The sequence below is a fragment of the Lithobates pipiens genome, unplaced genomic scaffold (assembly GCF_037356315.1).
Source record: "Lithobates pipiens isolate NorthernLeopardFrog02 unplaced genomic scaffold, aLitPip1_a1.2 Scaffold_3, whole genome shotgun sequence".
In the NCBI taxonomy this organism is placed as follows: Eukaryota; Metazoa; Chordata; class Amphibia; order Anura; family Ranidae; genus Lithobates; species Lithobates pipiens.
This window is the reverse complement of record NW_027507790.1, coordinates 207164192-207188652: the sequence shown is the minus strand read 5'-3', so window position 1 is coordinate 207188652 and position 24461 is coordinate 207164192.

Here is a 24461-nt window from a genome sequence, read left to right as displayed (position 1 = left end):
TTTAAAGAGCATTCTTTCCACTGATCATCACACTAATGTATCATGATTTGTAAATATAGTAATTTTTGGCAGGGGTTTGCTGGGGCCAGAAAGTTATGTCAAGGGTCAAGGGTCCTCTGTGTTGAAAAGGCTGAGAAAGGCTGCTCTAAATAATTGCATTGGTTATTTCAAAAATCCAGTATAAAAGAAAAGTAGAAGTGAAGAGATACAGGTATCATTATATCCAGCCATATTCTGCATTATTCATATCCTTCATTATCTGCGTAAATGGGGGCATGGCAGGTATGCATCCCATACCTACACAAATACCTTCTTATTTGAAAAAGGTTGCGAGGTATGGCCATGTGAACTCTAAGGCCGCGTACACACGCGGGGACTGTTCGCCCAACTTTGTTCGTCAAACAGTTTGAGCGGACAGTCCGCTCAAAATTAGCATGGACGGACTTGGCCACACACGACGAACGAACAGTCTGCTGAAACTTGCGCGATGACGTGAACGGCACGTACGACGGGACTAGAAATACGACGTCCTATACACTGCAATGCAACCTTCGCCGTGTAAATCCTTTCTGAGCATGCGCGGAACTTAGTTTGACGAACAAGCCTACACACGGGCGGACTGTCCGCTCAAACCAAGTTTCAGCGGACAGTTTTACGGAATTTCCGAAAAACTTTGTTCGTCAGACTGTCCGCTGAAACTGTCCGCTGAAGCCCACACACGAGCGGACTGTCTGCCGAAACACTGTTCAGCGGACAAAGTTGGGCGAACAGTCCCCGCGTGTGTACGCGGCCTTAGGCAGCCTTTCTCAACCAAGGTTCCTCTAGAAGTTTCTAGGGGTTTCATGGACAATTAGCAATTTCTGACTCTTAGACATATGACCATTGCCACAAGTAATCTTTTTAGTTATTCTTCACATTGGCCACCAATCTAAGGAACATTCTTCCCACTGATACCCAATGTCAGAAGCATTTTTCTCACTGACCTCCAGTGTATGGAGCATTCTTCCCACTGACCATCAATGTAAGGAGCATTCTTCTCACTGGCCATCAATGTAAGGAGCATTCTTCTCACTGACCCATAATGTAAGGATTATTCTTCTCACTGACCCCCAATGTAAGGAGCATTCTTCTCACTGACCCCTAATGTAAGGATCATTCTTCTCACTGACCCCCAATGTCTTTCTACTAACCACCAATGTATGAAGCATTATTCCCACTGACAGGGCTGGCCCAAGACATTGTACTGCCTGGGTCCAAGAATGAAATGCTGCCCTCACCCAAAAAAAAACAAAAAAAAACAGTGGCAGTGTTGGCGGGGAATGGGATCAGTGGCAGTGTTGGTGGGGGATGGGGATCAGTGGCAGCGCTGGTGGAGGATGGGGATCAATGGCAGTGCTGGGGCGGGATGGGGATCAGTGGCAGTGCTGGGGAGGGATGGGGTTCAGTGGCAGTGCTGGGGAGGGATAGGGATTAGTGGCAGGGAGGGAAGGGGATCAGTGGTAGGGAGAGATGGGGATCAGTGGCAGTGGTAGGGAAGGATGGGGATCAGTGGCAGTGGTAGGGAGGGATAGGGATCAGTGACAGTACTAGGGAGGGATGGGGATCAGTGGCCGCGCTAGGGAAGGATAGCATTAGTGGCAGTGCTAGGGAGGGATGGGGATCAGTGACAAGGCTAGGGAGAGATGGGGATCAGTGTTCGTGCTAGGGAGGGATCAGTGGCAGTGCTGGGGAGGGATGGGGATCAGTGGCAGTGGTAAGGAGGGATGGGGATCAGTGTCAGTGGTAGCAAGCATCATTTGATGGAGCGATCACGTGGTAAACGGCCGCGATGAGTGATCCGTGATGCGCCGGGTCCTGTGGACCCGGCGGTCACGGATGCTCTCGAGTGCGCTCCCCAGGGGGCGCGCAAGAGCGGAATTCTGGGAGGACGTCATATGACGGCCTCCCAGAGTTAAACAACCGCCCTGTAGCTGTCATTCGGCTATGGGCTGGTTGTTAAGTGGTTAAATAAGAGACAGTTTTTTGGCATGATCAGTCATATTTTCAATATTAATGCCAAAATTTCACAATTTCTGCCATGGTATGCAAACTTTTGAGCACAACTGTATAAGCAGGGTTGCCAATGATGACCAGTTGGTAGGGGAAATAAACCTGATGTCTCCCATCCATAAAAGTCCATGGACAGATTACACTTTCCACTTCAACAGTACTCATCGCCGCTGTCATAAACACTAGTCTTTTTTTGCTAGGACTGATTGTGGAACGCCGGTTCCTCCCTCCCCCTCTCTGTACCGATCAGTACAGCAGAGGGGGAAGAGATCAGTGTCAGCAGCGCTGTGGGCTGCATCTGCAGTGCCCACATTGCTGCTCACCGAAATTTAACCCCTCAATTCCCTGTCAATACTCTGCAATACCCTGCAATACTCTGCAATGCCAGCTAATACTCTGCAATACTCTGCAATACCCTGCCATTACTCTGCAGTACCAGCAAATACTCTGCAATACCCCCCAATACTCTGCAATACCCACAAATACTCTACAACACCCGCAAATACTCTGCAACACCCGCAAATACTCTGCAATACCCGCAAATACTCTGCAACACCAGCCAATAATCTGCAACACACGCAAATACTCTGCAACACCCGCAAATACTCTGCAATACCCGCAAATACTCTGCAACACTCGCAAATACTCTGCAACACTAGCCAATACTCTGCAACACCAGCCAATACTCTGCAATACCCACAAATACTCTGCAATACCCGCAAATACTCTGCAACACCTGCAAATACTCTGCAACACCCGCAAATACTCTGCAACACTAGCCAATACTCTGCAACACCTGCAAATACTCTGCAACACCAGCCAATACTCTGCAACACCAGCCAATACTCTGCAACACCCGCCAATACTCTGCAATACCCGCTAATACTCTGCAATACCAGCTAATACTCTGCACTACCCTCCAATACACTGCAGTACCTGCCAATACTCTGCAGTACAATTCCAGCCAATACTCTGCAATACCCTGCCAATACTCTGCAATACCCTGCCATAAATTGCCATACTCGGAGATACCCAGCCATACTCAGAGATACCCAGCCATACTCGGAGATACCCTGCAATACCCAGCCATAGTCTGTGATACCCTGCAATACCCAGCCATAGACACCCCCCCCCTCCCGCCGCCCTCCGGTGCTTCTACCGACTCGCCAATACGATCAAAGCCAGAATCTTTTAAGTAGCGACGTTTGGCGCCATTCCACGAGCGTGTGCAATTTTGAAGAGTGACATGTTAGGTATCTATTTACTCAGTGTAACTTCATCTTTCACATTATGCAAAAATTGGGCTAACATTACTGTATTTTTTTTTTTTTTTTTTTTAAGCACAAAACTGTTTTTTTTTCCAAAAAAAAGGATTAGAAAAATTGCTGCGCAAATACCGTGCGAGATAAAAAGTTGCAACGACCACCATTGTATTCTCCAGGGTGTTTGCTAAAAAAAAACATATATAATGTTTTGGGATTCTATGTATTTTCTAGCAAATAAATGATGATTTTTACATGTAGGAGAGAAATGTCAGAATTGTCCTGGGTGCTCCAGAACGAATGATGGCGCTCCCTGCATTTTGGGCCTCCGTATGTGGCCACACTGTGTAAAAGTCTCACACATGTGGTATCGCCGTACTCGGGAGTAATAGCAGAATGTGTTTTGGGGTGTCATTTGTGGTATGCATATGCTGTGTGTGAGAAATAAACTGATAATATGATAATTTTGTGAAAAAAAAAAAGTTAAAAAAATCTTGATTTTGCAAAGAATTGTGGGAAAAAATGACAACTTCAAAAAACCCATCATGCCTCTTACTAAATACATTGGAATATCTTCTTTCCAAAAAGGGGTCATTTGGGGGGTATTTGTACTTTTCTAGCATGTTAGGGTCTCAAGAATTGAAATAGGCCGTCAGTACTTCAGGTGTGATCAATTTTCAGATATTGGCACCATAGCTTGTGGACTCTATAACTTTCACAAAGACCAAATAATATCCACCAATTTGTACATATTTTTACCAAAGATATGTAGTAGTATAAATTTTGGCCAAAATTTATGAAGAAAAAATTACTAATCTGCTTAATTTTATAACAGAAACAAAGAAAAATTCATTTTTTTTACAGAATTTTCTGTATTTTTTCTTTTATAGCACAAAAAAAAAAAAAAAAACGAGCAGTGATTAAATACCACCAAAATAAAGCTGCATTTGTGTGAAAAAAAGGACAAAAATTTCATATAGGTCCAGTGTTGCATGACTGAGTAATTGTCATTCAAAATGTGAGAGCACCGAAAGCTGGAAATTGGTCTGGTTATTAAGGGTGTTTAAGTGCCCAGTGGTCAAGTGGTTAAGGATAGCAATCACATGAAGCCATTTATTATCACATAGTTTTTTGGATCCTTTTTAAATCATAATAACAGAAATCACCCAGATGGCCCTGATCAAAAGTTTACATACCCTGCAATGTTTGGCCTTGGTACAGGCACAGAAGGTGGCACACACAGGTTAAAATGGCAATTAAAGGATAATTTCCCACATTTGTGGCTTTTTAAATCACAATTAGTGTCTGTGTATAAAAAGTCAATGAGTTTGTTAGCTCTCGCATGGATGCACTAAGCAGGCTAGACATTGAGTCATGAGGAGGCATAAAAGAACAGTCTAAAGACCTGCGTAACAAGGTAATTCAACTTTACAAATATGGAAAAGGATATAAAAAGATATCCAAAGCATTGAATGTATACATAAATAAATATATACACAAAGTATATATTTACAACGTATATATATATGTGCAGGTGCGTAACTATAGGGGGTGCAGCAGTCGCGACCGCAACTGGGCCCTGTGATGCAGGGGGCCCATGCAGCACCCTCTACATATGGCCGACAGCAGCATAGGCAGCTAGGGGTACCAGTGCACCATGCACACGGGTGGCTGGAGGTGGAGGGTGACTAGCAGAGCTCCATGCTCGATTATCGCACTGGCTACTCTTTAGTTGTGCATTCTCCGCATGACCTGTGTCCTCGGCCGGCTCCTCAGAGTACCCCTCTCCTGCTCCGCCCTCCCTGAGTCCGGCCCACACTGCACTGCATACTTCTCCCGAGTAAACGAACTTTAAGCACACAGATGCAGTGCAGCCCTATGAGAGCCGCCCCCCCCTGGAGGACACTGCAGGCTTGTCTGCCAGCCCCCCTCCTCCCCGTCATACACAGATGATGAAAGGTCTTTCTGGGAGATATGCTGATCGCCCATCCAGCACACTGGATGGAGCCCAGGTAAACATGGAAGAGTGAGTGGCCTGCAGCTTGGTCATGGTGAGTGAGAGGACCCCGTCCCCCACACACCATTACATACCCCCTCCATCTCCCCCTGGGGACAGGGACCCCTTCTCACGTGGGGACAGGGACCCCCATCTCTCCTGGAGACAGGGACCCCTTCTCACCTGGGGGCAGTAACTTCATCTGCCCTGGAGAAAAGGATCTCATCTCATCTGGGGACCGGGACCCCATCCTGCCTAGGGACAGTCCCCCAATGGGGCACCTAAAAATTAAATTTTTTTTTTTAAAAAACTACTGATATCAGTGGTGGAACTACAGGGCTCACAAAGGTCATACCTGTGACCACGCCCTGGAGTCCCACCGCTGGACTCGGAGGGAAGGGCCCTGGCTGGGGTTCAGGGGGGCCCTTCATGGTTTCTTGTATCGGGGCCCTGAAGGTTCTAGTTACGCTACTGTATATGTGTATATACTATATATTTTTTTATCTGCACTTATTCTTTCAGTTTTTTCCGAAATTGCAGAGGTGACCTTGTACGTTAATAACATTAGGTGAAATTGGTAAAATGCATCAACTGTGTTAGTTGATTTGTGGATGACTTGTTTTAATTAAATCTCTAAGTACTGATTATATCTCTGCCTTTGTACTTCAAATAACTTTTGTTAAATGTACCCAAATGCTTGTTTCCTTTTGTGTGTGTGCCGTGCTATTTCAGCCGGTGATAGAAACAAGTGTTGAGAGGAGCCTTCACTTCTAATATATATAGTTCTCAAACTCTAGTAACCTCTCTCTTTTATTTTCCCCTTCTGTGAATGAAGATTCAGAAGAAATAATATTTCTCCAGTGAGTCCCAACTGGGATTTCCCAAGAAAATTACTGAAAAGTTAATTGAATAAAGAACATAGCCAGAAAGCACTATGTATAAACACAGCTAAAACAACGTTGTACTATAAGTACCCTATATAATTTACAGCTGTGTGCAATGATAGGTTGTATGCTCCCGTCTTTATACCCCTTTCACACTGGAGCTGCAGCGGAGAGGCAGGAGGGTGATATCACAATCTCCATCTCTTCCAATAAGAGAGTGCCTGGCATTCATTGAGAAAATGCAAAGTGTTCTCTGAAGGGCATCAGTGCCGAGAGCAGGTGACCTCCTGGAGGATCCAATTGATATGGTTAATACATATGTAGTGCTACCCCCAGAGGAGTCGCTGTGTGATTTCTCTGCACACCTGAAGATGACACAAATCGCTCACCCAGTACTTACTGACACACCCTGGTGTAATTCATATAATTTATTAGGTCAAGCATAGTCTATAAGGAGAAATGATTAGCAAACAGTAAAAACAGTCAGACAATAATGTTACTCTGAGAGATATGGTAAACAGCTATAGTATTCAGACTTACAGTAATTAACAGAACTTAATTGCATTACCTAGCAACAGTATATAAATACAGTCCTAACTTGCTATAACAGTCCCAGTTTTTTCCCACTGGCCAGTGATTGATGGCAAAAAAAGGAAAGCCTTTGGCTGGCAAAGTCGGTGCCCTTGAAGAAAGCACAATAGCTCCCAGCAGATTAACTTGTACAATGTTAGTCTTTTACCAGTCTCAGGATGCCCTCTTCTGGATCTCTAGACATGTGCTCTCATTCAGTAAAAGTCCAGTTCAAGTCAGACAGGTATAGAAGTTGCTGTAATGTCTCTCTTTCAGTCCTGCCTATCTTTTCCTACCTTATAAGTGCTGGGACAGTCAAGTCTCCAGTGGGGAGTTTGTGCATAGATCTCTGCACACTCAGTCCTTGTCCCTGTGGTAGCAAAAAGACAGAGTGTCTCTATTACAGTACATATTCAAGTAGCTAGTGTCTCTGTCCTTGCTCTCAGCAGCCCTACACATTAGCTCCCCGCTCACAGCAGTTTAGTCCAAATCAGCAAAGGCAGCCCCTGGGGCTCAGGCTTCCAACACACAGCAGCAATTAGGTGCAACACAGATCCCAGTACTCACTATAGGTAGGCACAGCACAGGCCCCTGTGCTCTCTGTCCTTCTGCCACGTAGTTTCACCTCTCCAGTAGTAATGTCCTTTCTGGTCAGGCCTGTGTCCCTCTTCACTGTAACCTTATGATTAGTGATGGACGAACTTCCAACGGGACGTTTCGCGAACGCGAACCGCAAACGTGGCCAAAAGTTTGCGAAACGCAAACGTGGCCAAAAGTTTGCGAACCGCAAGGTTCGCTGCAGACCCCATTCACTTTAATGGCAGGCAAACCTTAAAAACCTCCAGTTTATATTTTCAGTCACAAAATACTTACTAGCTGTGCACACATAGTCCCACAACATGGACACTGACACAACAAAAGTATTGAGTGAATCTGGGATCGACAACGACAAGCATTCTTTTTTTATCTGTGAAATTTTGACAATTCAGGAGTGCATGAAGGCCATGGAGGAGAGGCAAGGTCAGGCCAGGCTATGAAGGGGGTGCAGGAGATGATCAGTGCCACAGTCAGGGCAGCGCAGTCCTGTGCCAGTGTCCCAGTGTGCCAAAGTGTGCTTGAGCCCCTCCCTCTGCCTGGCCCTTACCCCCACCTATGCAGGGCTCCACTGCGGTGGTCCAGAGGTGCCAGTCCAGTGCTGATCCTCAGCCATGGTGCTGGCACTGCCTGCTGATTGGCTTCTCCGCTGCTATCCCCCTCACTGTCTGAAACCAGCACCGTGATAGAGACTGAGCACTGACACCAGCACCGTGATAGAGAGCACTGACACCAGCACCGAGATAGAGAGCACTGACACCAGCACCGAGATAGAGAGCACTGACACCAGCACCGAGATAGAGAGCACTGACACCAGCAAGGAGATAGAGAGCACTGACACCAGCACCGTGATGGAGAGCACTGACACCATCACTGTGATAGAGAGCACTGACACAAGCACCGAGATAGAGAGCACTGACACCAGCACCGAGATAGAGAGCACTGACACCAGCACTGAGATAGAGAGCACTGACATCAGTACCGAGATAGAGAGTACTGACACCAGCACCGAGATAGAGAGCACTTCTGCAATTTCCCACTTTGGCTCAAGTCTGTTGCTCCTGCCTTAACCCTACCACCCCTGCGGAAGGGCCTGCCTCTTCCTCTGCCTGTCATTTTTTAAATGACCCTGTGACAAAAGTCTCTACAGAAGTGCAGTTTGTATGTGGAAGAAGGTATATAACACTCCGCTTCAATCTGTCATTTTGAGGGGCCACTGGTCTATCACACCAGTTATAATACTTTTTTCTAATCGCGTTTGTCACTTTTTGTAGTATCGCTGCAGAACCGCTCAGCAGTCACAATGCTGCACAGTGGAAATGCACTATACAATGCTTTCTATATTTGAAACTATTTTATATGTGTATTACACCCCTATATACTGCACACCAAATAGTACACCTATACCAGTCCTTAAAAGGACCTTTGTGGACCTAATAATAGCTAGCTAGTAGCTAGTGAATTGCAGACTGTCCCTGCTCCAAACACCAAACTGTCCCACCCTACACTGAGAAAAGACAGCTGCAGAATCAGACAGAACTTAGCAGCACAGCAGTGCACTATAATATGCTTTCTATATTTGAAAGAAAGTATATTATAAGTGTATTACAACCCTATGTACTGTACACTTATACCAGTCCTTAAAAGGACTTTTGTGGACCTAATAGTAATAGCTAGTGATTAGACTGACTGTCCCTGCTCCACACAGCGTCCTTTCCCTACACTGACAAAAGACAGAATGTAAAATGGATGCCAGATCAGGTCTATTTATAAGGTAGGGGGTATGTCCATGTGCTGAATTGTCTCAATTGGCTGTCCTGTACCCCATGATGGATGTGTCATGGGTCAAAGTTCTTCACAATGTAAACGAATATGTCTGCCACGAACAGCGCCAGAAGTCCACCGGTTTGGCAAATCGCGAACGAGCAAAGTTCGCCGCGAACCGACTGCCGGGCGAACCGCAAGGCCATCTCTACTTATGATGCCCTCTATAAGCCGCTCAGCCCAGGAAAAATGGTTGCAGCAACACATGGCCCTCCTTGCTTTATTGCATCAGCCAATCACTTCCAGGCTCAAATCAGACCCAGCCAAGATGGCTGCCCCCTACACTGGAGACCCTCCACAGATGAGCATTACAAAGTGGTCTCCCTAGAGATGGCTGCTGCACTTCTGCAGTAACACCTTCTCAACCAGCCGCCACAGTTGTACTGCGGCAGGTTGGCTCCCCTGGGCAAAACCACATTACCTTACGTCAGTTTGCCTTTTGACCACCCGCAGCGCGACGCAGGAGCTGATGCGCATACACAGTGGTCGTGATAATCGCCGGGCACCTGAAATCGCTCCACACAGAGACAGAATGGACATCTGTCAGTGTAAACAGACAGATCTCCATGCTGTCAGGGGTGAGGAGAGCGATCTGTTGTTCATACTAAGTATGAACAGCAGATCCTCTCCTCACTCAGGCAGTCCCATCCCCCCACATTTAGAATCACTCCCTAGGACTCACAATTAACCCCTTGATCGCCCCCTACTGTTAACCCCTTCCCTACCAGTGACATTTACACAGTAATCAATGCATTTTTATAGCAATGATCGCTGTATAAATGCCAGTGGGGCCAAAAATGTACCAAAAGTGCCTGATCTGTCCACCATAATGTCGCAGTCCCGATAAAAATCAATGATCGCCTCCATTACTAGTAAAAAAATGCCAAAAATCTTTTCCCTATTTTGTAGATGCTATAACTTTTGCGCAAGCCAATCACGCTTATTGTGATTTTTATTACCAAAAATATGTAAAAGAATATCGGCCTAAACTAAGGAAAAAATTTGCTTTTTTAAAAAAATTGTGGCTATTTATTATAGCAAAAAGTACAAAATATTGTGTTTTTTTCAAAATTGTTGCTCTTTTTTTGTTTATAGTGCAAAAAATAAAAACTGCAGAGCTTGCACATGATTGGATGATAAAATCAGCAGAGCTTCCCGTCATTTCTGATCTACCCCTCAGTTTTACAGTGACTGCACTTTCAAGTGTGCTTGCAGTGCAAAGTGGATTTGCCTTTCGTAAATAACCCCAATTGTGTTTTTTTTCAAAAATGTCGCTCTTTTTTTGTTTATAGTGCAAAAAATAAAAACCGCAGAGGATACCACCAAAAGAAAGCTCTATTTGTGGGGGAAAAATGCATACATTTTATTTGGGTACAATGTCGCAGGGCCGCGCAATTGTCATTTAAAGCAACGCAGTGCCGTATAGAAAAAAATGGCCTGGTCATTGAGCAGCCAAATCTTCCGGAGCTGAAGTGGTTAATGACTATTCAGTTTAAACCTGTCCACACTGCAGAAGGATAATACAGCGACAACAATGGAGGAAGTTCCACACCAGTTATGAGCTACGGTCCAGGATACACATACCTACATTGGTCCAAGCTGAACCAATATAACTGTGTAAAAACTGCCATACAAATCCTCATGGAGACCTTCTTGCCCAAGTGGAAATCAATGATGCCTTCTTGCATGTTCCCATCTTCCTGATGTATCAACCTATGTGGGCACACATTACCAGTTTATTGCCCTTCCCTCTGGCCTGTCCACTACGCCTTGGTTCTTCAGGTCTTCACCAAGCAGCTAGCCCTTGTTTTTGCTCTCCTGCACTGAGCAAATAATGTCCAATAGGAAGAGCGTTAATGTCCCCAGCAAACACACACCAATAAAAACCTGACTGGGGTTTTAACCCCTCCTCCACTCTATTTTGAACCAAAAAGTACAATTCCACTTAAACTAGAAAAATAAATGCTTAACCCCTCCCTGCTCACAGTATGCATATATATGTGGCCTCACTGGACTGGGCTTTTTTCTGTGGGGCTGCATGTCTGCGTATCTGTCTTTGTACTGAGAGCGCACCACACAGAGTGCTCCCAGCACTGAGACCGTGGTCTCCCCAGGAGCCCTGGGTCCCATACTATTAATCAGTACCTGGAACTCCCGGTTTTGGGTCACCTGATCACTGTGATAACCTCTGATTGGCTATCACAGTGATTAGTCACTATGAAGCCCACCTCTGTGTTTTTTCGCTCTCTGAATGGAGAGAAAAGATACATTGTATCACTCTCCCTGTTTCCTGTGTGTACAAATAATAAATAAAAATACATGAATAAAATAAAATAATTAAGAAAAAATATCTAGATCAAGGTTTGATCTAGGTTAAAGTAATTTTTGGCAGGCTTTTAAAAAAAAAAAAAGCATTGTTTAAATTAGTATCAGTGTCAATGTGTTTTAGGTAGTAAAAAAAAGCAAAATGCACACTATTGTTTCTGGGCCGTACTACGGGTACAAACAACAACTAAAATACACATATGTGGTATCTCTGTGATCGTCAGGAGAAGGAGAAGGAGAATTTATTTTGGGTTGTTCTTTAGTGGTAGGTTATGATAATAGCAAGAAATATACAGCTAAATTTGAAAAAATATATTTTTTTTCACTATTTTGGTCCAGTTTTCCTTTGATAAAAAAAAAATTAAAAATCAAGAGATATCTATTACCATTCATCACCAAATGAAATTTGTCCTGAAAAAACAAGGTATAATCCATCTGGATGCACAAAGTAGTTGTTGTGATGACATATTTGGTTTTACTACCACATAGTTGCAAAATTGTGCTTAGGCATTAGGTTTAAAGTACACGGGACATTTTTACAACCTCTCCTGAACAATTTAACTTGACAAATAGTAACCCATGTTTAAAACATCCGTTTTGCCACGCTTACATGCCGCGTTTAGGCGCATTTGCGGTTAGGAGTGTTTGTAAAAAAAAAAAAATGTTTTTTTCTCTAAGTAGCCAAAAATGAAAAATGTCCGTAAACGAAACGCAGCTAAACGCGAGTAACTGCATTTAGATGCGTTTAGAAGCATTTGGCACTTGAAATGCCTCTAAACTCAGCGTCTGAACTCATTTTTTTGCTTTCCAAAAAAGGCCTCAAAACTCAACTGCCTAAAAACGACATTAAACGAACCTGTGTACATGTACACATAAGATATCACTGGATGAGTTCAGGGGCAGCTTAAAAAAGCATCCAACTGCTTCTGAACATCCGTTTACCATCAGTAGTGTACATGAGGCCTTAAAGTATAAGTCCAGGCAAAAAACGAACGAATGCACGGTTATAAAATCCTCTGAAAAAGCATTCGATACTCTTGATCGTTCAACTTTCGATACGTTATTGGGCAAATTTTGATTCTCGATATCCACATTTTATGCCAAAAAAACGAACCAACATGTTGGATTTTTGGTGCCGAAACCAGGGATTTTCGAAACGTTAGTAGTGGAATCAATCGAAAACAGTTCGAACAAATCTACAGCGCATGTGTCTGTTAAAATTGAACTCCAGATTGTGTAATAGATTAACGAAAAATTGACCGTTTATGTTATCGATCAATAATATGACAATAATTGGGCAACATATATTGATACAATGATGGCGTTCTCCCATCAACAGGTTTTTTACATTCTGAACATTTTTGATGACTGATGTTCTATCCATGTATGGCCAGCATTACTCAAAACCTGTTCTCTGACACATTCTAAACCTAATCTTTCTAACCCTGTAAAGCAAAAATCGCTATACTTACCTATTCTGCAGCTGATTCGGTCCGGTTTCCAGCGGCGGAAGCTGTGTGCAGAAGAGGACCAACAACAGCTGTAAAATGCCTCGGAGGTGACTTCACCCATAGACATACTATGGGGCTACCGTTGTCAGCTGCTACTCCTGCACCCACCTCCACACAAAAGCCCCGGTAACAGCTAATGCTGAGTCCAGACCGGATCAGCTGCTAAATAGGTAATTATAGCCATTTTTGCTTTACAGGGTTATTAGGTCTGGAATGTGGCAGAGAGCAGGTTTAGCATTAGGAAGGGGTTAAACAAGTTGATAAAGTCTCATATTACTTCCTGACACTGCAGCCCCAGAATGAGTATGATGCTCAGCCATTCACACTATTGCTCCATAGTGAGCCGTTACCGCAATACAATGTCACAGCTCCCAACTGGCCCTGATTTCGAGGGACTGTCCCGGATTTGGAGAAATGTCCCTCTGTCCCTCGTTCCTCCTCATTTGTCCCTCATTTTGGTCTGATCTATATAGATGTATATAAAATGCACTTTTTATCTTTCAAAAAGTGTTTCCCAGCGCTAAACCTTCCATCTGATTGCTAAATTGCTGCATATGTAAATTCCAAAAGCCAATATAAAGGAATTAGTGGTAAAAAATCACTGGGGGTTTAACCAATCTTGTTTTGTTTTTTTACAATTCTCCTTTAAGGGGGCGTGGCAAGGGTGTGTGTCCTATGCCTGCATACTTTTGCTGATAGGTGTCCCTCATTACCATCTCAAAAAGTTGGGAGGTGTGCAATGTAGGTAACAGTAGATGCGCATTGTCAGTGACAGCATAGCGCAGTGTTGTAAATAGGTCCTAAAACTTTACAAAAGATAGGTTGCATATAGTCTTCAGATTTCTGACTGCACTTGTACTGCTAGCTCTATGTGTGGAATATAAGGCCAAGTTCACATCTGTACAGGAGGGTAATGCATGCAAAATTGAGCATGTCCTAGACCAGGGATATGCAATTAGCGGACCTCCAGCTGTTGCAGAACTACAAGTCCCATGAGGCATAGCAAGACTCTGGCAGCCACAAGCATGACACCCAAAGGCAGAGGTATGATGGGACTTGTAGTTTTGCAACAGCTAGAGGTCTGCTAATTGCATATCCCTGTCCTAGGCCCACAGAGAAAGGGGCTGCACTTTAGCAGCTGCGATCACTTGTGACAGAGCGAGAACTGGGATCTGTGTGTGTAATCACACAGACCCCGGTTCTTTCAGGGGAGAGGAGACAGATCGTGTGTTAATACTAAGTATGAACACCCATCTCTCTCTCCTCCTAGACAGTCCCTTCCCCCCACAGTTATAAACACACATAGTGAAAACAGTTAACCCCTTGATCGCCCATCTCTCTCCTCCTAGACAGTCCCTTCCCCCCACAGTTATAAACACACATAGTGAACACAGTTAACCCCTTGATTGCCCCCAGTGTTAACCCCTTCCCTGCCAGTGACATTTACACAGTAATCAGTGCATTTTTATAGCACTGATCGCTGTATAATTGTCAGTGATTTAAAAAATGTGTCAAAAGTGTCCGATGTGTCCACCATAATGCCGCAGTCCCAATAAAATTTGCAGATCGCCGCCATTACTAGTAAAAAATAATAATAATAATAATAATAAAAATGCCATAAATCTATCCCCTATTTTGTAGATGCTATAAATTTTGCGCAAGCCAATCAATATACACTTATTGCGATTTATTTTACCAAAAATATGTAGAAGAATACATATCAGCCTAAACTGAGGACTGAAAAATTAGTTTTTTTGATAAAAAATGTGGGATATTTATTATAGCAAAAAGTAAAAGATATTGGGGGTTCTCTACTAAAGGCAAATCCACTTTGTACTACAAGTGCACGTGGAAGTGCAGTTGCTGTAGATCGGAGGGGGACATACATGCAAGGAAAATAAAATACACCATTTTAGCTTCCACATGATTGGATCATAAAATCAGCAGGGCTTCCCCTCATTTCTGATCTACCCCTCAGATTTACAGTGACTGCACTTCCAAGTGCACTTTCAAGTGCATTTGCAGTGCGTTTGTAGTGCAAAGTGGATTTGCCTTTCGTAAATAACCCCCATTGTGTTTTTTTCAAAATTGTCGCTCTTCTTTTGTTTAGAGTGCAAAAAATCTTAGCCGCAGAGGCAATCAAATGCCACCAAAAGAAAGCTCTATTTGTGGGGGAAAAAACCACAACATCAACTTTGTTTGGGTACAAAGTCGCATGACCGGGCAATTGTCAGTTAAAGCGAAGCAGTGACGAATCGCAAAAAAATGGCCCTGTCATTGAGCGGCCAAATCTTCCGGGGCTGAAGCGGTTAAAAAAAAAAAGGGTCGGAGATTTTTTTTCCTCCATGTCCCTTGAAATAAATGAGCTGCCTTCACGTAGGATGCAGACCTGCACGGATCTGAACAAATTTTAAAAAATTGAAACTTCACCTGTCCCCCACCCAGAAATATGTCACCCATGAAACTTCACTTGTCAGAATCTTCTGGCCAGGCCCGCTCATGTGCTGTGTACTCTCCATTTATTCCTATGAAGAGTTTATATTATGCTAAACCGTGAAGTACAAACTCTCAATGGGACTGACTTGGGGGCATAAAGCACAGAGGCCGAGATTTGGACAAGTTGCTCTGCGGTTTCATGGGTGACATATTGCTGAATCGGGTGCATTAGACTTGGAGAGAGTGCTGGGATCAGGCTAACTGCCTGTACAACATACTGTATGTTTGGCACAATTACACTCAAACACAAGCAGAGGAGATTCAGAGCTCTATTATTACAGTTCTGCTATACTAAGGTACTAAGAAATTTTTTTCAACTCTGAGAATATATTGCCCCCTGTTGGTGAAAGTTCACATTTACATATCAGTTTTGCATTGAGGATGAATGACTTTACCTGTCTGCTATATCTAGTCTAGCTATGCAACCATGAAACTTGTATTCTTCTAAAGCATTCAGGTAAAATGTAAGCATTATGCTGTAAGAGAAATATGATGGAATAGTATGCATTGATCTTTTTTAATATTATGTAGAATTTAAAAGGAAAATTAAGTGTGTTATCAGTAACATAATCTGATTTTTGATGTGACCTAACATTTTTACTGTTTTGCTCCTCCATTCTTCTATTATTGTATTTAGTAAAGAGATTCATAGATTAGCCACTAGAGAGAACTGTTAGTGACTCAGTGCAGTTACTCTTAACAAATATTCATATACAGTGCCTTGAAAAAGTATTCACACCCTTTGAAATTCTCCACATTTTGCCATGGTACAATGTAAATGTATTTTATTGGGGTTTTTTGTGATAGACCAACATGAAGTGGCACATCATTTTGAAGTGGAAGGAAAATGATAAATGGTTTTAATTTTTTTTTACAAATTAATGTGTGAAAAGTGTGGGGTGCATTTGTATTCAGCCCCCCGGAGTTAATACTTTGTAGAACCCCCCTTTCACTGCAATTACAGCTGCAAGTCTTTTTGGGGATGTGTCTAACAGCTTTGCACATATAGAGAGTGACATTTTTGACCATTCTTCTTTGAAAAATAGCTCAAGATCTGTCAGATTGGATGGAGAGCGTCTGTGAACAGCAATTTTCAAGTCTTGTCACAGATTCTCAATTAGATTCAGGTCTGGACTTTGACTGGGAAATTCTAACACATGAATATGCTTTGATCTAAACCATTCCATTGTAGCTCTGGCTGTATATTTAGGATCGTTGTCTTGCTGGATGGTGAACCTCTGCCCCAGTCTCAAATCTTTTGCAGACTCTAACTGGTTTTCTTCTAAGATTGTCCTATATTTGTCTCCATCCATCTTCCCATCAACTCTGACCAGCTTAACTGTCCCTGCTGAAGAAAAGCATCCCCACAGCATGATGCTGCCACCACATTGTTTCACAGAGGGGATGGTGTGTTCAGTATGATGTGCGATGTTAGTTTTCCGACACACATAGCGTTTTGCTTTTAGGCCAAAAAGTGCAATTTTGATCTCATCTGACCAGAGCACCTTCTTCCACATGTTTGCTATGTCCCCCACATGGCTTCTCGCAAACTGCTAACGGGACTTCTTAAGGCTTTCTTTCAATAATGGCTTTCTTCTTTTCACTCTTCCATAAAGGCCAGATTTGTGGAGTGCAGGATTAATAGTTGTCCTGTGGACAGATTCTCCCACCTGAGCTGTGGATCTCTGCAGCTCCTCCAGAGTTACCATGGGCCTCTTGGCTGCTTCTCTGATGAATGCTCTCCTTGCCTGGCCTGTCAGTTTAGGTGGACGGCCGTGTCTTGGTAGGTTTGCAGTTGTACCATACTGTTTCCATTTTCAGATGATGGATTGAACAGTGCTCTGTGAGATGTTCAAAGCTTGGGATATTTTTTTTATAACCTAATCCTGCTTTAAACTTCTCCATGACTTTATCCCTGACCTATCTGTTGTGTTCCTTGGCCTTCATGATGCTGTTTGTTCACTACGGTTCTCTAACAAACCTCTGAGGGCTTCACAGAACAGCTGCATTTATACTGAGATTAAATTACACACAGGTGGACTCTATTTACTAATTAGGTAACAGTTGGTTCCACTAGCTCTTACTTAGGGGTATCAAAGCAAAGGGGGCTGAATTTAAAGGCACAGTACATGTTTCAGATATTTGTAAAAAAAAATGTTGAAAACCATTTATCATTTTCCTTCCAATTCACAATTATGTGCCACTTTGTGTTGGTCTATCACATAAAATCCCAATAAAATACATTTACATTTTTGGTTGTAACATGACAAAATGGGAAAATTTCAAGAGGTGTGAATACTTTTTCAAGGCATTGTATCAGCTACACAGGCAAGTACATTGTTTTAACTTGCCTGCCTACTTTTTTTTTGCCAGAAAATGACTTAGAACTCCCAAACATTATATATATATTTTTTAGCAGAGGCCAAATAAAATAAAATGTTGGGTGTTGCAATGTTTTATGTCACACAGCATTTGTGTTTTGGAAAAAAATACACATGAATTTAATTGCACACAAACATAATATAATGTAGCACTGACCCCCGAAGGAGCTGCTGGTTTTATTGGGCTTGCCGTTACCTTCTTGACCTCGTCTGCGTCTAGGGGTTTCCCGTGGTAGATGGCCCAAAGAATTGCAGAAACTGACACTGGATCCTCTTTTGGGATATTTATTTAAAAGATAACACAGCTTCTCAATGAAGGGTAGAGGGTTAGGAAAGAGAAGTCCAGGTACTTTTGGAACTGCAAAAATAGGAAGTCCCTCACTATAGAAATCCAGAGAATTACCGTTTCACAACTGGATTCTCACAACCACCAGATAGACCTCCACTTACTAGGCCTAGCAGCCGGTAGGGTGTTAGGTAAAGCAAAGTCTCTGCCACAGACTTGAATGTAGAATACTTGTGAAAAGTCTCTGCCACAGACTTGAATGTAACTGAGGGACGTATGTAAATTTAAAGAGCTATCATACGGTACCAGTATCTCTCAGCCGGTCCAGCGATACCATATGAGTGTAGATCCATTTAGTGTCCATCAACTGAGCTTCCAGGCTTCTTCGGTGGAGCCAGCCTTGCGCATGGCCTCCTCCCGAAGTGTCCTCCCCTGGGTACTTCTCCAGTTGCTGGGCCTCCCCTCATATGAGACGGCACCGGACCACCTTTGAATCCTCCTCTGTTACTTTGTCTCGGGCTATCCTATCGCTAGCCCTGAGACTCGGAATTGGATGGATCCGCACCCCAGGCCATGAGGGCCATGGGAGCTGGTCAGGAGGACCAGGACCAAACAGACAGAAAGATCTTCTGGACCGGAACCCAGAAGCATGTGATCTGAGTACCTTAAATACCACCTCCCAGAATGCACAGCAGGATGACACTGCCACTGGGCTGGTTCCGAGAAAGAATGGCACTCAATACGCCTGGCAAACTGCGTTTTCACACTTGCCAGCGGTGACAGCAAAACCTGTGGCCGAGGAGAACCCAGTGCAATCCAGCCAGACTGGCACTGAAACTATAATTTAGCATAATTCACCCTAAAACCCAACTTTGGTTTTAGGAATATTAATTTGAAAAAAACATATAGCGCAGGCTCGTCAGGAGCACATAAATACCCAATTTTTGGTTAAAATATAAAAGATGATGATGATGATGATGAGTAGGGATGAGCCGAACACCCCCCGGTTCGGTTCGTACCAGAACTTTCGAACGGACCCCACGTTCGTTACGAACGTTAGAACCCCATTGAAGTCTATGGGACTCGAACGTTCGAAATGAAAAGTGCTAATTTTAACGGCTAATATGCAAGATACTGTCCTAAAAAGGGTTTGGGGACCTGGCTCCTGCCCCAGGGGACATGGGTCAATGCCTAAAATGTTTTTAAAAATGGCCGTTTTGGTGGGAGCACTGATTTTAATGACGATTAAAGTGAAAAAAAAAGTGAAATATTCCTGTAAATATGGTGCCTGGGGGGTGTCTGTAGTATGCCTGTGAAGTGCCACGTGTTTCCCGTATTTAGAACAGTCCCTGCACAAAATGACATTAACGGAAATAACACCATTTAAAACTGCTTGTGGTTTTAATGTTATATCTGGTTCCTGCAATATGGTTGAAAATCATTGAGAAAAATGGCATGGGTAGCCCTCCCTGCCCATTACCAGCCTATTTGGGTCTTGTACGCATATTAAGGGGAACCCTGTACCCATATTAAAAAAAGGAAATGCGTGTGGCCCCCAGGCCCTATATACTCAGAACAGCAGTATACAGGCGGTGCAAACAAGACAGGGACTGTGTAGGTTTGTTGTGTTAAGTTGAATCTGTTTGTAATTTTCAAATGGTACATTTTGAAAGTGTAGCTCCAGTCAAAAAAACGATTTTTAAGCTTTTTGGAAAACATAGGGAAGGGTTATCACCCCTGTATAATTTGTTTTGTCGTCCATCTTTTTTCATCTCACTTGCTGTTGTCTCCTTCCGTTTGCAAGTAGGAGATGTTTGTAAGTTGGATGTTTGAAAGTAGGGGCCTGCCCTATATGCTCTGCAGAAATGGCGGAACAAGGTGTTGGTTTTGCCACAACATTGTAAGCCCTCAAAGTGACTCTTGGTGGGCGCTGGAGCGCCCTGCTGTGAACGATTATATCAAGAATTGTAATTACATGCCATTGTTGAACAGTGGTAGAAAAATTGACCTTTGGTGGTTGTGGTGCTGGTGCCACAACACTATAAGTCCTCACCGTTACTCTGGGTGGGCACAGGAAGGGGCCCTCCTGTGAAATATTATATCAAGAATTGTAATTACATGTCCCTGTTAAACAGGGGCAGAAAAATTGGGCCTTAGGCACTGCTGCTGGTGCCACCACACTGCAACCTCTTCCATATACTCTAGTTTTTTTGCTGGAATTAGCCCTGCTGCAAAGCATTGCATCAAAAATTGTACTTAAACGCCCCTGTTAAACAGGGGCAGAAAAATTGGGCCTTAGGCACTGGTGCTGGTGCCACCACACTGCAACCTCTGTCATACACTCTAGTTTTATTGCAGGAATTAGCCCTGCTGCAAAGCATTGCATCAAAAATTGTACTTAAACGCCCCTGTTAAACAGGGGCAGAAAAATTGGGCCTTAGGCACTGGTGCTGGTGCCACCACACTGCAACCTCTGCCATATACTCTAGTTTTATTGCAGGAATTAGCCCTGCTGCAAAGCATTGCATCAAAAATTGTACTTAAATGCCCCTGTTAAACAGGGGCAGAAAAATTGGGCCTTAGGCACTGGTGCTGGTGCCACCACACTGCAACCTCTGCCATATACTCTAGTTTTATTGCAGGAATTAGCCCTGCTGCAAAGCATTGCATCAAAAATTTTAATTAAATGCCCCTGTTAAACAGGGGCAGAAAAATTGGGCCTTAGGCACTGGTGCTGGTGCCACCACACTGCAACCTCTGCCATATACTCTAGTTTTATTGCAGGAATTAGCCCTGCTGCAAAGCATTGCATCAAAAATTGTACTTAAACGCCCCTGTTAAACAGGGGCAGAAAAATTGGGCCTTAGGCACTGGTGCTGGTGCCACCACACTGCAACCTCTGCCATATACTCTAGTTTTATTGCAGGAATTAGCCCTGCTGCAAAGCATTGCATCAAAAATTGTAATTAAACGCCCCTGTTAAACAGGGGCAGAAAAATTGGGCTGCTGGCATCACCCAGAACCAAAAATGTTCTTCCAACATATCAGCGGAGGAGGAAGAGGATAGACAATCAACATAACAGGACAGTCACTCAGCATCAGCATAGGCAGTCTTGAAGGGATGTGGTATTTCAAAAAAAATTATTCGGTTACATCAGCTTCAGGTGCTTGGTAGCTGTGGGTGATCCAAGACTGATTCATCTTGATGAAGGTCAGTCGATCAACTGATTCGGTGGACAGGCGCACCCTGTGATCGGTAACAAAGCCACCAGCAGCACTTAAGGTGCGTTCCGAAAGAACGCTGGATGCAGGACAGGCCAGTAGCTCAATTGCATACTGTGCAAGCTCTGGCCAGTGATCCATCCTCAAGACCCAGTAAGCCAGAGGATTTTCGGTGGGAAAGGTGTCCAAGTCTGACCTTGCCCCTAGGTATTCCTGCACCATGTAAATCAGACGCTGGCGATGGGTGCTGGAACCAATCATACCTTGGGGCTGCGGACTAAAAAATTGTCTGAAAGCACCAGTCAGACGGCCACCTTCTCCACCGCTCCTTCTGACCGATGCCTCAGCAACACGTTGTCCAGGACCAGGAGTTTGTAACCTCCCAGTCTCTGGGAACGCGTTGCACAGAGCTTTCTGCAAGGCCTCCCGGAGATGTCTCATCCTCTGCTCCCTCTGCGATGGCAAGATAAGGTCGGCAACCTTACTCTTGTACCGTGGATCAAGGAGAGTGGCCAGCCAGTAATGGTCCCTCTCCTTGATCCGAAGAATACGAGGATCCTTCCGCAGGCTTTGCAGGATCAGGGAGGCCATGCAGCGTAGGTTAGCTGAGGCATTCGGTCCGGAGTCCTCTGGGTCACTAAGGACAACATGATCCACAGCTACCTCCTCCCAGCCACGTACAAGTCCACGTGTTTCTTGGGACTGTAAATCATCCCTATAAGACTGCTGCTGCCAGCCTCCACCTCCATGCTGACACAATCATCCTCCTCCTCCTCTTCCTCCTCCTCATCCTCTTCCTGTGTGATGGGTGGCACAGCAGGAACACTGTCTGGATAAAGGGGGCCTTGAGAGGCAAGGAAGTCCTCCTCTTCCTGCCTCTGTTCTGCCTCAAGTGCCCTGTCCATTATTCCACGCAGCGTATGCTCAAAGAGGTGGACAAGAGGTACAGTGTCACTGATGCATGCACTGTCACTGCTCACCATCCTTGTGGCCTCCTCAAACGGTGACAGGACAGTGCATGCATCCCTGATCATGCCCCACTGGCGTGGTGAGAAAAAACCAAGCTCCCCTGACCCTGTCCTGGTGCCGTAGTCGCACGGGTACTCATTGATGGCCCTCTGCTGCGTGTGCAGCCGCTGCAGCATGGCCAATGTTGAGTTCCATCTGGTGGGCATGTCACATATAAGGCGGTTCTTGGGCAGGTTCAACTCCTTTTGGAGCTCAGCCAGCCGAGCACAGGCATTAAATGATCGGCGGAAATGCACACAGACTTTCCTGGCCTGCTTCAGGACATCCGGGGTACCTGCCCAAGAACCGCTGCACCACCAGGTTAAGGACGTGAGCTACACAGGGCACATGGGTCAGTTGTCCCTGTCGGAGGGCGGAGAGGAGGTTGGTGCCATTGTCGCAAACCACCATTCCTGGCTTAAGCTGGCGTGGCGTCAACCACCTCTCGGCCTGCCCCTGCAGAGCTGACAAAACATCCGCCCCAGTGTGGCTCCTGTCCCCCAAACAAACCAGCGCAAGCACGACATGGCATCGTTTTGCCTGCGTACTTGCGTAGCCCCTGGAACGCCTACGGAGCACCGCTGGTTCTGAGGACAGAGCACTGGAAGAGGCCATGGAGGAAGAAGAAGAGGAGGGGGTGGAGGAGAGAGGTGTGTCACAACCAATAGTAGCATTTTGGAGGCGTGGTGGCGGAACAACCTCCAACACTACTGCACCTTGTCCTGCATCCTTCCCAGCAGCCAGAAGAGTGACCCAATGGGCCGTGAAAGACAGGTAACGTCCCTGTCCATGCCTGCTGGACCATGAGTCAGCGGTAATATGCACCTTACCGCTGACCGCCCTGTCCAGCGAGGCAAGGACATTGCCTTCCACATGCCGGTAGAGAGCCGGAATCGCCTTCCGTGAGAAAAAGTGGCGTTTGGGGACCTGCCACTGAGGAACCGCACATTGTACAAACTCACGGAAGGGGGCCGAGTCTACCAACTGAAAAGGCAGCAGTTGAAGTGCTAGCAATTTAGCCAAGCTAGCATTCAACCGCTGGGCATGTGGATGGCTGGGAGTAAACTTCTTCCGCCGGTCCAGCAGCTGGGGCAGGGACATTTGCCTGCTATAATCGGACGTGGGTGTACCACTAGCAGAGTTCCCGGAAGCACTTGGCTGTGACACACCTAATTCTACACCTTCATTCCTCTCAGAGCAGGTTTCAGAGAGGACTGAAGGTCTAGTGGGGTTGGAGATGCCAGCTGATGAGGAGCAAGGAGAGGTCCGCTTTGTTCTTTGGTGTGGGTCTTTGAGGTACGCTTGCCAACGAGCTGCATGGCAGGTCAACATATGTCTGGTCAAGCATGTGGTGCCCAAGCGGCTGATGTTTTGGCCACGTGAGATACGCTTGAGACATATGTTGCAAATAGCAGCGGTGCGATCTGATGCACTCGTCTCAAAAAAAGCCCACACCAAAGAACTTTTAGAATAACGCGCAGAGGCAGCGCTCTGCACAGGCGGAGCTCTGCGGTGTGATTCAGTCGGTGTGCTGCCCCTAAGCTGGCCCCCGGAGGGCATCCTGCCTCGTTGGACATGTGCCTCCTCCTCCTCCTCCTCCCTCCTTCCAGGCACCCACGTGGAGTCAGTGCCCTCATCATCCCCTCCCTCTTCATCGCTGTAGCAAACCTGGCAGTATGCTGCAGCTTGTGGAACATGACTGCCAGATTGCTGTCCTTCTTGAGCATCCCCTCTCTCTGCGCTCACGCTACTGCCTTCCTCTAGCTGAGTGTCATCATCAGAGCCCACCAAACACTGGGCATCCTCCTGGAGCATGTACCCAACACTGTGCTCAAAGAGTTCAGGAGACTCCTCAGGAGGACGTGGTGGGTCTAGGGAAGGAGTCACTGATGATGACATTGAGAGGAGGGAAGACGATGCGTTGGCAGCTGCTTTGCTACTACCCTGAGACTGGGTGAGAGAAGATGAGGAGGATGAAGAGGGCTTGGTCATCCACTCTACCAAGTCGTTGGCATGTTGCGGTTCAACATGTCCAGCTGCCGAAAAGAAGGAC